The following is a 12,637-nucleotide window of genomic DNA, read 5'->3' on the forward strand; positions in this document are numbered from 1 at the left end:
TTGGCCCTGGCAAGCTGCTTGTAGGTAAGAGAGCCAGAGACACAGAGAGAGATGGAGACTGTGTGCATGCAAAGGAGCTGCATGGGCAGCAGGGCTGGGGGTCAGGCGTGAAAAGCACTGGCAGGGCTAGGGTAGGTAGGGGGCTACAGGTCAGGAGTGAGGGGCACTGGCAGGGCTGTGGGTACAGTGGGCCAGGAGTGAGGGGCAACATCAGGGCTGGGGGGGGGGGGCGGGCTGTGGCTTAGGAGTGAGGGGCAGGGGCAGGTCATGGGCATATCACTACCCCCACCAATCATATACCCCTTTCCCTTCTCTTCCCCCACCCACTAAGTGTCATCTTTTTTGATAGTGGAAATATGGTAACCCTACTTAAAATATGCTTAATTTTACTTTGCATAAGTGCTTGTGTTTATTGAGACTAGCCTCTTGGGTAAAATAAAGACACATGTATAAATCCTTGTAGGATTGGAGACATACAGACCTTCACTAAAAAACCTTTAAAAAGTTTAATCCCTGACTGGAGACAGATTCTTGAAACATAAAATTGACATTATTGCTAGAACTGACTGATACATATTACCATTTTGTGTGTGTCTTATGTGAGTGTTTATACAGATATTGGCTTTATGGCACATTATATTTTACCAAATTTCTGAATTCTTTCCACACAGGAAAGGTGAGAATGACCCTTCTCCCTTTTGATAGGCCTTGATCACTCAGTAATCAGCTTCTTTTTTTCTGCTAATTGTGTGTCTGTTACCCTGAGAATTTCTTTCACTCCCTCCCCTCTTGCTGGTTTTCACTTGGCTGTGCCTGGTTCCTGTGATCAGAGACCTGAGAGAGAATGTTTTTTGCATTGTCTAACTTTATCCCAACCACATAGTTGGTCCAATACAAGATATCACCCAAAGAAGTCTTGCCTCTTTTTATACAGAAGCAGATATGGAAATCAATTTATTACATAGTTGAAATTTAATGTGCACTTTAACTTGCTCTTCTCCTGTCTACTAAACCATAGCAGTTGTGACTATATTAAATATTTCAATCTTAGAAAAATCTTTAATTAGCTATGTTTAAAAAAGCAAGCCAACTAAAAATGTTCCTGACAATCACTGCCTTGCTTTCTCCCCATAAAAATGGATTTTTGTTTTCAGTGTTACATAGGATGGAAATATTGTTTCAGCTTTCAGTAAAGCATGTCAAAATATGAGAGGGTGATCATCGGGGATCCTGGTTTTCTCTGTTAAAAATCCAAAATTCTATGCTAAAAGAATCCAAAATTCTCTGACCTCTGGGCCAGGATGGTGCCTCTCATTCCCAGCCTGCAGCCCCCTGGTGCTGCCAGTGCTCTGCACTGTCAACTCACAGTCCCCTGCCTCCCCCACCCGGTGCCCCTCACTCCCAAGCCACAGTCCCCCCAGCCCTGCTGGTGCCCCTAACTTCTGACCTACAGCCCCCTGTCCCCCCACCCAGCCCTGTTGGAAGGGCCCCAGCTGTCCCTGTCCTGACCAGGCCTGAGTGCTGTGGCTCTGATTCATGCAGGTGGTGGCAGAGTCTGTCTGGCCCCAGTGTGGGCTGGAGGGAAGAGGAGGGGAGGCTTGTGGCACCCTCCACTCTGGGAGAGGGCTGCTGCACGCCACCAAGCAGCCTGGTCATTACCCCCCCTCCCCTTCCCCTCGCCCTCCCCTCTGGGCAATATCTCCTGGCCATTCAGCCCATGTGAGCACAGGCACCGACCCCTGTGGTACCAATGGTTAGCCACAGAGTTCCCCACTGCCCCCAAAGGGCCCCCCCATCCATTTCTCCCACTGGAGGGGCAGGCAACCCCTCTGCCCCATGGCAGTCCCAGCTCCCGTCCCCTCTGCCCTGACCAAATATTCAGGATTTTGCTTTGCTCTGCTGGTGGGAGCAGGGGGAGGGTGATCAAAGGCAGCAGGGAGCAACCACATGGGTCTGCACGCGCCTCCTCAGCTGCCTCTGATCACCTTCCCTCTGCTCCCACGAGCAGAGCAAAGCAAAATCCCAGACATTTGGTCAGATTTAAAAACCCACCTGAATGGAGATCAAAGAGCTCACCTCAAGAAAAGGACAGGTTCGGGACAACCAGGACGTATGGTAATTCTATTCTAAATACCTATACATTGGCATTTGATTTTTTTTTTTTTATCATGGAATATCAGAGCTCCCACTGCCCCCTTTACTCACCAGGCTATGAGTCCAGCTGTTGCTCTCCCCCTGCTGCTTTGTGGTGCTGAACAGCCAGCCCTGGTATGCTGGTGCGCTGCCCATGCTGTTGCCTCTCACTCCCAACCTGCAGTCCGCTGACCCTGCCACTGCCCCGCACTCTTGACCCACAGCCCCTCACTCCCAACCTGCTGGAACTCTGCCAGCCTGCAAGGGGAAACCTGTGGTGCCCTGCATTATTTTAAAATCCATGATTTTCTCCATTAGAGGAGGAATTCCACGTTTTTCTGTGAGAAACGGAAAACCCGGGTTCTTGATGAACACTAACTCTGTGGCTTTCTGATGGAAAACACCAAAAGGGACAAAATGGAGACAAGAAATGTTTCACAAATTAAATCACCTTACATATAGGATCACAGCCAAACAAACAATGTCTGCTGGATCCATGCCATGGTACTATTGCAGGGGCAGGCAATTATTTTGGGTGGAGGGCCACTTACTGAGTTTTGGCAAGGTATCGAGGGCTGTATGATAGGAAGCCAGGGGCAGATAGATACTAATTTTCTACATTTTTTAGAGGCCCCGTAGGCCAGATAGAATGGCCTGGCAGGCTACATTCAGCACCCCGCTACTCCAGCTGCATTTTGCTTACCCCTGTACTACTGGCACATTTCATCCCAGAGTTACCATATGTCCAGGTTCTCCTGGACATGTCCTTTTTAGGTCATCCCATTTCTGTCTAGGCGTTTTTTAAAATATTAGCAAATGTCCAGGATTTTGCTCTGCCTCTGCTTTCCCAACACTTTCTAGCTTGCCCTAGCAAGGTGCCACTTCAGGCTTGGCGATTGCAGGCAGGGGGCATCACATGGGTCTGAGTGGGGGTCTACATGGGCCCCAGCAGCTGGAGAGAGATTGTCTGCTAGTGCTGAGGTTGCGGCAGAGCAGGGAGGGAGGGGAAGGTTTCTTTGGGGACAGCAGGGAGCTGCATGGGAAGCAGGGCTGGGAGACAGAGGGTTGCAGGTCAGGAGTGAGGGGCAGTGGGAAGGCTGGCAGGGTAAAGGGCTGTGGTTCGGGAGTTAGGGGTATCAGCATGGTCTGGGTGGTAGGGTACTGTGAGTCAGGAGTAAGAGGCAGCAGCAGGGCTGTGGTTTGGGAGTAAGGAGCAGGGGCAGGGCAAAGGTATATAATATACCACATTCATATTTTGCTCCCCCCATAGGTGTCCTCTTTTTTGAAACTGGAAATATAGTACCCCGCAATTGCTACTGTTCACACCAGTGCACAATGGAGGATCTGTAGCTGATCTCTGATGGAGGAAAATAAAAACCCCGACTGCTAATTTAAAAAAAAATTCAAAATGGATTTTAATTCCCAGCGAGTTTCTAGTTTTTCTGGAAGGGATGCTGGTAGTAATAGGAGATTTGCATGTGGACTAGCTTTTCTCTTTTCCTTTCAGTTGTTGCTGCTCCATTTACTTCCTAGGAAAGCCTGAAAACCTCAGGAATCCCTTGAGCAGGCACCTGCTACATATATTGCTTCCACTTTTGAGTCATGTGTCTTGTGTCCTCACTTCAAAACCCAAAGAGTGATATTATTACTCGCATAGTTCATACACCCTTTCTGGGAGAATCAACCCTGCCTCCAGTTGAAGTCTATGTCTTAAGGAAGGAAACAGATTTTCTTTGCTGAAACAGGAGCAGGAAGACATTCACATTGCAAAATGGCTACCAGCTTCTCTCTCAGCAAGCAGGAAAAAGGGAGAGTCCAGTGTAAGCCCTTTCCCAGTCCTCAGCTTGCTGGCTGCGAGAAAAGCTGGCAGCCATTTTGCAATACAGCCTCTCCATGAAAAAACCATCTGCTGGCCATAACTTTGGGGGGAAAAAAAGTTTTTTTCCCCCTATATTCTGCCTTCCAAAAACAAGATACGTGTCTTATTTGTGGGCATGTGGTATGTGTAAAAGTACAGTATTAGCATCTCCTACAGGATGCTAATACTGTAGTCCTTGAACCCAGAGAAAAGGAAGCCATCCCATGCATTATTCAGAGGACTTATGCTCAAGTCCTAATCAGCATTTCATTTCTGGTATTTTATAATATGCTATGGCCAGGCACAGGAAAGCTCCCACTAGAATGCTTCCATCATGCAATAGCTGTTATTTTTTCCTGCCTGATAGATTATGGTCCATCCTAAAAGAGCCATGACTAATACATTTTAAATACTGCTTTGCTCACACTAAGTGGAGTTCAAAACTGTTAACGAACATGCCTATTAAATGGACCTCACTTTGTGACTAGACAGGACCCAGGTGCTAGGACAAGGTCACTGACTGACTGTCCTGTTTTCACAAGTCCTCACATCCTACTGCTGTCATTACCACACAATGTGTTACAGGTACTCAAGCATTACAGGTACTGTGATAGTAGAGCTGCCATTTCTTTTATGATTGTTATGATTATGTGCATCACCAGCCTCTACTGTGGGTCAAGACCCTCCTGTCCTAAGGAGACTTCACAAAGGGACACTCCGCTCCCTACCATGAAAGATCTACCCTCCCAGCACAGGCGGTGGGAGAAAATATTATTTGGGAGGGGCTGAGGAGTGTGTGGCAGGGGCACTGGGCTGTGGCGTGGTGGTGCGGGAGCTGGAGCACTGCTGCGCTGGCCTGGCTGCACGCTGAGCAGTGCTGGGTGTTGCAGGATGGTGGCCCCGCAGTTGCCAGCTGCTGTGAAATTAGTTTGGGGCACTGGCGATGCGGTGCATGTGCACCTCAAGCTTGGCGTTGCACCCCCTGCAAAAAGTGCCGCCGATGCTGCCAGTGGTTGCCACTCACCACCAGCACCATGTACAGGTGGTCCCTGCTGGCTGCCACTGCTGGTAGTCAGTGGTCGACACCCCCCAGCCACTGACACTGCTGTGGCTACCTGCAGGAGCTCTCCGCCACCACACCCCTGACACTGACACTGCCTGCTGTCTATCGCCAGGCCACCCTGATCTCCAGGGGCATGTGGCGTGCATGTTTTGGGGGGGCTACGCCCCATCAGCCCAGGCCTTCCGCCGCCCATACCTGCAAAGCTTTCCAAATGGGCTGCAAATACTGCTGTGCAAATCAATGAAAAGGACGTGGGCCCAGGGCATATTTACTTGTGGATGCCCCGCATTAACTGGGCTTGAGTGGGATAACACAGGCCACTCCAGATTTGTAGGGAACGGCTTGGACTGGCATGATCCTGCCTCGGGGAGGGGGGAGCTTCCAGCTCCACTCCTCTATGATGCTGCGTAGTTTTTCTTCCCGCCCGGTCAGGAATGAAGAAGGGGCGAGGGGCGAGGCCCCAGGGTGGTTGTGTCAGCGCCAAGAGCGGCAGCCGAGGCTGGAACATGGCGGCGGTGCGGTGCTGGGTCGGTCCCAGCCCGGTGAGAAGTCCCGGCCCGGCCCTGGACTCACTCTGTCGGCAAGGCTGCGGGCCAGGCCGGCGGGGTGGGGGGGGATCTCGGGGCGAGGAGGAGCCGCCCCCAGGCCCCGCCCCCGCTCCTCGGGGATGCCGGGATGTTTACAGCGCTTGTAGCGGCCGGACGCGGTTGGGCCGCTGGAGTCGCGCACTGGGCGGCCCGCTTGGAGCCTGCGGCGCGGCCCTGAGGTGGGCCCGGGGCGCGGAGCTGGGCGGCCGGGCGGCAGCGCACACTTCCCGGTGAGGCACTGCGGCGTCAGGGGCCGGGGCCGGGGCCGCGGCGGCCCCGCGGTAGCCCACAAACTCCCTCCCTCCTCCCCGCCGGCGCCTCGCACGGGGCAGACAGAGCAGACGCCCGCCCCTGGCACGGCCGCATTGGCCAAGAGTCCCGCCGGCCCGCTCCCATTGGCTGTCGAGCTGCCGCTCCGGCCGAGGTGCGGTGCAGGGGGGGCGGGGGAAGTGGGAAGTCCCGGGGAGCGAAACTAGGAGCGCGGGGCCGGGAGCGGCAGCCGGCTTGCGGGGCGCGGCCGGCACTGGTGCCTGGGTATTGGTGCGTAGCGGGGCCGGGCCTGCCCTGGGCCGAGGCGCGGGGGCAGGAGCAGGCTCTCTACAGCTTCCCCCGCCCGTGAGGCCTGCCGAGGACCGCGGGGCGGAGCCGGGTTGCGCTGCCGCCGCCGGTCCTGACTACTCTTGCCTCCTACTTCACGTCCCGTCAGTGCTTCCTTTCCTTGCCCACCTCTCAGACACCGGTGCTCGGGGTAGAACTGCTGGCCCTCAGTTGAAGCCAAAAGGCAGGTGGGAGCCTTTCCAATGTGGGGGCCTTTGCTCTTAACCCTCTTGTCTCCCCCTTTTTAATTTTCATCTCCGCTTTCCATTTCCCTGGTTGTATTTTTTACAGTTAAAAACTAAAACTGAAGTGGCATCCTTTTCTCTGGCTCCTTTTGACCCCCTGGGGGATGTGCTCTGTCAGTGTGGAGTGGATGGTCTGCTGAGAACGTTCCCTGTTGGTGGTTTATGAGAGGAGCTGCTTATAAAAAATATTATCCGGTAGAGAGGTGCAAAAAGACCAGTTAGTTGGAGTAATCAGGTTGAAGTAGGTGAGCTCCATGAACGTTTCAAAGTTTGTTGGTTCATATGAGCCCAATTCCATGACGTCTTGAATAGGTAGTGAGCACGGGAAGTAACTTATGTGCTTTATATCCTAGGTGATGTAAGATGCATTTGCTTTTTGTGTGTGTGTGTGTGTGTGTGTGTGTGTACACACACACACAATCTCAAAACTTACTGTGTATGTTTAGCAAACTGTGGTGTAGGGGTGCACTGATACATTGGTCCATATGGTATAAACACCGATAAACAGAAAATTGACGTTATCAGCAATTGGCTTTTTTTGGCTGATGTGAATATTGGTGACATTATGAAATGCCACATGCATGAGCCCAGCCGCAGCCTGCAGATGGCCAGGAATGCAGCCTAGCAGCTTGGAGAGCAGCGTCCAGCTGTTGAGGGGACAGGGCATAGGGCGTGCAGATCAAGGCCCCCATGGTGAGGGAGGGAGTGGGGCAGGCACTGCACAGTGGGGGCAGGCCAGGGCACAGGGTGTAGCTGGTGACTTGTCTGCGGATGGGTAGGTATAGCTCCTGCCACTGCGTGCACCCTGGGGAGGTATGGGAGGCATGTGTGCTGAGCGAGGGCGGACTGCCACTGTGCGCTCAGACCCAGGGCTATGTTGGGTTCTTCCTGGCAGGGACTGTGTCAGGGCTGTGCTCGGGGTGGATGGGGCTAGGGCTGGCAGCACTGGCACTGGGAGGGGGGGCTATGGAGTGGTTATGGAGAATTTTGGGGTGGCTGTAGCCTGTCCCCCTGTAGCCTTCCCTCACAGTGCTGCTGCTGCCCGGCCCAAGTGCAGCCCAGGGCCAGCCTCCTTCCTCCCACCAGGAAGAGGCTGGTGTAGCTCCTGTCCTGAGTACGCAGCCCTCACCCTGCTCACAGATCTGGGGGGCATGTTCCCCCTGGGCCTCCTCCATGGTGTGTGCTGTGACAGGAGTTGCCCCCTGTGGCCCGTGGACAAACCGCCAGCTCCATCCTGCACTGTGCCCCTCTCCCCCGCAATCCCCTCCAGCTGTGCAGCACCTGCCTGTGACCCAGCCCCACTCCCTCCCTCACTGCATGGGCCTCAGTCTGCCTCCACCACACCCCTTCCCTCCAACAGGCTTACCCACCAGACACTACTCTCCAAGCTGTGGGGCTGCCTGTCAGCAGTCAAACTGGTATCAGCTGATATGGCTGGTTAATAATTTGCCATTAGTATTGGCTCAAAAAATATTGGTCCACCCCTACTTTTGGTGTTGTCAATATCACTTACTTTGTATTAAGTTTTCCTTCCATATATTAGCGAGTTACACTTCTCTTACTTTGCTTTATGAAGTTGAGCATATGTGTTCCTTCTACTAGTCAAGTATGTGAGATTTTCCACAATAAATATGTTCTTCCAGTTTACGTATGTGAAAAAATACAATTGTAAAACTGAGTTAAAAAAAAGGCTCTAAGTGAATTCAAGAATTACAGTACAGATATTGGATTCTAACATTGTAACAATATTGCATTGTCAGACTCCTTTGGGTGGTATGAGAGATTCTGCATTTTCATTACAGGCAGTCTTCAGACTTAAGACACGGTTTTAACGAACCAATTGCATCATAAGTCGAAACGTTGTAACTCAGAACCAGTTTTCTCATAGGAACAATGTTATAAATGGGGGATTGGTTCTTTTGCTGCACTGGACACAGCTGCCTCCAGCTGGTAAGTCTGTTGTGGTGGAGGAGGGCAGATCAATGCTGCCATAGTGAGGGAAGGATTGGGGCTGGGGCTAGGACAGGGACCGGGGGAAGGGCTGCACAGCTGGGGTTGGGGGATGCGGGGAGGGTGTGGGTGGCTTCTGAAGCTGCGGGCCCCCGGTCCAGGAGCTGCTTGTCTGGCAGCTCATCTGGTGGTTCTTGCCGCTGCTCCTGCCACCAGTCTGGGGTGGGTATTGGGGAGGCCAAAGCAGCCCTAGCCCCAGATCTGCCCAAGGTGGGCGGGGCCAGGGCTGCACTGGGCTGCGCTCTGGGCGGGTGTCACAAGGCTCTGGGACCAGGGGCTATGCTCTCCTGCTGCTTGCCCTGCCAGGGCGGGGTGGATCCTCTGTGTTGCCTATGGACAAGCGGTACATAGTGGCCAGAGCTGCCCTGGCCTCTCCATATCTCCTGGATGAGCCGCGGCTTCACCCCACCCTGTCCTGCCCTGGCGGGGCAAGTGGCAGCAGCAGGGCATGGGGTGGAGAAGCGTGCCTCTGGATTGGGGTGGGGCAGGTGGCTCTGGCTGGGTGAGCGGCAGAAGAGCATAACCCCTGCTCTCTGCTTTCTGTTGCTGGCCTGGAGTATGGCCTGGCTCAGCCCTAGTCCTGCCTGCTCCATGTAGATCCTTAGATCCAGGGACACATACCCCCCGTGCCCTGCTGGACCGGTGGCAGGAGCAGCGGTGTGAGTTGCCCCACCCCCTCTCTCCTATCCCCCTCCCCCACCTGATTGGCAGTCCCTGTCCCAGCCTTAGCCTCAGCCCCAATCCCTGCATCTCTACAGGGGCATTGGTCTGTCCTCCCACCCCCCACCACAACATACTTACCAGCTGGAGGTAGCTGTGTCCATTGTCGTAAAGTCAAAACCCAGTCGGAACCTTGAAACAGTGTTGCAGTTTACAAAGGTCATAAGAACCATTTGTTGTAACTCGAACAGTTGTAAGTCGAGGACTGCCTGTATAAGAGAAAATTTGTACATGATAAAGTGTCTTTCTTCAGAGCATTATTCCAGTTATTGAAATGAATATGTAATCCTTTTCTTAAGCAAATGAGTATTTCCTTTGCATAGCTGGTCTTTTTGATTTCCATGCTTGATTGATGAGTTCACTGTATCTTGAAGTAGTAGTCATTTTCTAAGACATTTGTGGTATCGCAGCTTCTTCACAAAATATAAAAATGATTTAATTAACATTTGAATAAAAATAGTAGGGTTTATTTAATGCTATATTTGATAAATAAAGTTGTTACAAGGAGCAAGTTTGGAGACTTGATCCTCCAAAGGTGAATTTTGTTGCAGTAAAGGTGGAGTTAAAGGGTTGGGTCATATCAGGCTGATCAAAAATGAAGTATCCATAACACTGCTGGCTAGATGCCTAGCCTGAGTTTAGTTAGTGTATTTCACACATCCACCAGGACAAGGTTGAGGGTGCAAAATAGGAAATGATTTTTTTAAACACCAGGGAATAAAGTGTAAGGGAAATGAAACAGTAACAACAGTAATAACGCACGCAGTAATACAGAGCAGGGTGATACTTTAATAAATGTAATGCAGAAGAACATAGCGAATGGTAAGCAACAGCAGTTGAAACCCAGAAGAACAAGTCAAATCAAGTGATGGCAATCTGAGATCAGAACCAGTGAATTTAAGTCCAGTCGGATAGGAGGTCACTATTGGAATGGGGTGTTTGTGATAGTATCATTGCTCAGTCTTTCACAGGAGGCATGTATACCACTCCACGCAGCTCCAGATGCAGCCAAATATAGCAATCCATAAACCAGCAAGCCACGCAAGAACAGATCACCAAAGGCTGCCACAGACTCGCACACCACTAAGTCACACTCGCAGAAGGCACTTAAAAACTCACCATCTGAAGCATTTGTGTTTATTCCCCAAAATCACATTGCTTATTCACATCCAATCATTCTGGGTCAAGGACCTGTCGATCTTTGTCCATCAAACATCTGCTAGTCACCTTCACTCACACTGGATACATTCACCTGTCAGTCTCAACAATCTCTTACTTTTACTATGCTTTCCAGCCAAGCATTCTGTCCTGACTGCACATGCCCAACTCTGCTGACTGGGGCAACAGTTCAAAAGGTCAGATCCTTCCAGTCTTGTACCTTCTATGCATGCTTGTAACTTATAACCACTACATCTTTTAATTATTTATAAGCAGGGACTAAAGCTTTTTGGCTACATAGTAACAGCCATAATTTCAAGTTCAGTAAATCAAAGGAAAGAGCATGGTTCTGAACAATTTATTTTCAGGACTAGCTAGAACACACTTCTGTACTGGAGTTGTATAAAAAAAGACTGAAATGTATGCTATTTAAAACCTTGTATTTACTTTTGCTCTCTTGAAAAATGGAGAAATAGATCAGAAGACAACCTTGGTCAATCGTCTTAACTAGTGGTGGCCAACCTGTGGTGTGCCTGCAAGCAGGCAGCCTCTGTGTATGGCCAGAGCAGACCAGGGAGGGGAGAGAGCCGAAAACAGTGCAGCAAATTGGGCAGGAAGCAAAAGTTAGGAAGCAGAAAGCAAAGCAGCAGATCAGGCAGGGAGCACAAGGCGGGGAGCAGAAAAAAAGGGCCCAGTGGGGAAGGGGATTGGAGTGTTATGTCCAGGGTTTTGTGTGGGAGCTGAAGCCCTAGTCCTTACTGGGCCTGGTTTAGTTTGGGAATATTGATTTATCAATCAACAAAATTAGATGCAAGTGAAATATAACATTAATAACAACAACAGTAATAATAGTAATAGAATGTTGTTAGTGTGTATGTGTATACACTTTACAAGAGACACACCACAACTACTGCAGAATCATTCAGTAAGCCCACCTTCCACATATGCTTACTAGCACTGTGGAGCCCCCTATGGGTTCAGCAACTCCATAGGTGATACAACAGGCTGAAGTTCTTCTCACTCACCATGGAGATACTTTACAAGGCTCCAGAGGTCTCAACCATGCAGAGGTATGCAAAGTTAGCACTTCTCACAACATAGAGATTCTTTAGACTGGCTCTGGACATTCTTTACCATTCATCTGTTCATTAAATATGGTTGTCCACCTTTACCTCAGACTTGCTCACGTTTTTGCCTGCCAAGCATTCTGTCTTCTCTGTGCATGCCCATGTTGCATGTTGATGGATAACTAAGACAATGAATAACCAGAAAGGAGAACTACCATAATCTCCAGGGAACTAGTGAGATACAACTGTGACATCACAGCTCTGAGTGAGACAAGACTGGACAAAGGTCAGCTGTGAGAAGAGGGTGGAGCCTATACCTACTTCTGAAAGAGAAAACTGGTGCATTCATTGCATTGGTTTTCCCATCAAGGATCAGCTCATTAGTCAATTTTCAGAGCTGCTCATGGGCATCAATTAATTACTTTTACTCCTCTGTCTGAAGCTCAGCCTCCATATGAAGCTCAGCAATAACTGGTATGTCACTGTTATCAGTGCATATATACCAATCCTTGATTCTGATAATGATGTCAAAGCATAATTCTACTCCAATCTGACCCTGTTCTGACTAACACTTGCAAGGATGACAACATGCAGGGGGATGGATCTGATGATCTGAGGTCCCTTCCAGCGTTATGATCATTCTCTTATGAACATCATTCTCCTTGCTGATGTCAAAATCAGTTGGGCATGATATGGAACACCATTGCAAAGGAAATAGTAGGAAAAGCTAACTCTGGCAGCATTCTCCTGAGAAATGTGCAAAGCGTGGTCTTATCTTTACAATCACAGTCTTCTGTGAGATGAATACAACATTACTTGGAGACACTTTCACTGTACGTACTGGCACATCTTTGACTATGTTCTTGTTAGAGTCTGTGATTGGATGGATGTCCATATCGCATGAGTCATGTGAGGAACCAATGACTGCAGCACAGATCATAGTCTTGTCAAATCCAGTGTGAACCTCCAGCTTGCTTTGAAATGCTCAAAACAGCCAAAAGAAACATGAAAGTTTTTCAGCATCAAATCTTGTTAAGACCCGAAGGTCTGCAAGGATCTCCAACAGTGTCTTAATGTCTGTCCTGCCTTCAAATGAAGGCAACACTATGGAAATGTGGAAGTGGTTTAAAACCGCTGTCTATATAGCCTGTGCTGAATCCATTGGCTATACCACCGGTTGATACCAAGTCTGGTTTGAC

At 50.2% G+C, this 12,637-nt stretch overlaps 1 protein-coding gene across 5 annotated transcripts in view; it reads left to right on the plus strand.

Annotated features, from left to right (window-relative positions):
• The first annotated feature begins 5,588 nt into the window (after window positions 1-5,588).
• The window catches only part of NEK7 (NIMA related kinase 7), a 119,449-nt gene continuing 112,400 nt past the window's right edge, over window positions 5,589-12,637 (plus strand). The window contains exon 1 of one of the 5 annotated variants that reach the window (XM_090048623.1): window positions 5,589-5,820. The gene's annotated coding sequence lies outside the window, so the exon portion shown is untranslated. Of the gene's footprint in view, window positions 5,872-6,112; window positions 6,427-12,637 lie in introns of those variants that run through there. The other 4 variants (XM_090048621.1, XM_090048625.1, XM_090048622.1 and 1 more) reach the window with 4 other exon arrangements.

Source organism: Crocodylus siamensis, chromosome 5, assembly GCF_052110815.1.
Source record: "Crocodylus siamensis isolate JL-2025a chromosome 5, ASM5211081v1, whole genome shotgun sequence".
NCBI classification, from domain to species: domain Eukaryota; kingdom Metazoa; phylum Chordata; order Crocodylia; family Crocodylidae; genus Crocodylus; species Crocodylus siamensis.